Below are 547 nucleotides of genomic sequence, written 5' to 3'. Positions count from 1 at the left end.
TGAAGGTCACTACAATTATAGAGAAATGAATCCCAAACATTTTCTTGTATGATTCACATAGAGCATACAATTTTAAACAACTTTCCAATTTATTTATATTTTTATTACTTAATTCACTTGATATCCTTTTATAAAGGAGCAGCAATGTATTACTGGGAGCTAAATGAACATTTCAGGTGAGCCCACGACAAGAGGCAAATATGTGCAGTCACCAATGAGCAGTAGAAGTAAATTGAAAGTTTGAATAATGAAAGTTTAAAGGGACAGTCTACTCCAGATTTTTTATTGTTTAAAAAGACATATAATCCCTTTATTACCCATTCCCCAGTTTTGCATAACCAACACGGTTATATTCATATACTTTTTACCTCTGTGATTACCTTGTATCTAGCAGACTGCCCCCTTATCTCAGTACTTTTGACAGACTTGCATTTTAGCCAATCAGTGCCCTCTCATAAGTAACTCAACGGGCGGCATTCAAGAGCTTATAAATTATCAAATGAGCCTACCTAGGTTTAGCTTTGAACAAAGAATACCAATAGAACAA

The sequence above is a fragment of the Bombina bombina genome, chromosome 6 (genome assembly GCF_027579735.1).
Source record: "Bombina bombina isolate aBomBom1 chromosome 6, aBomBom1.pri, whole genome shotgun sequence".
NCBI classification, from domain to species: Eukaryota; Metazoa; Chordata; class Amphibia; order Anura; family Bombinatoridae; genus Bombina; species Bombina bombina.
Note: the sequence above shows the minus strand (reverse complement) of the source record.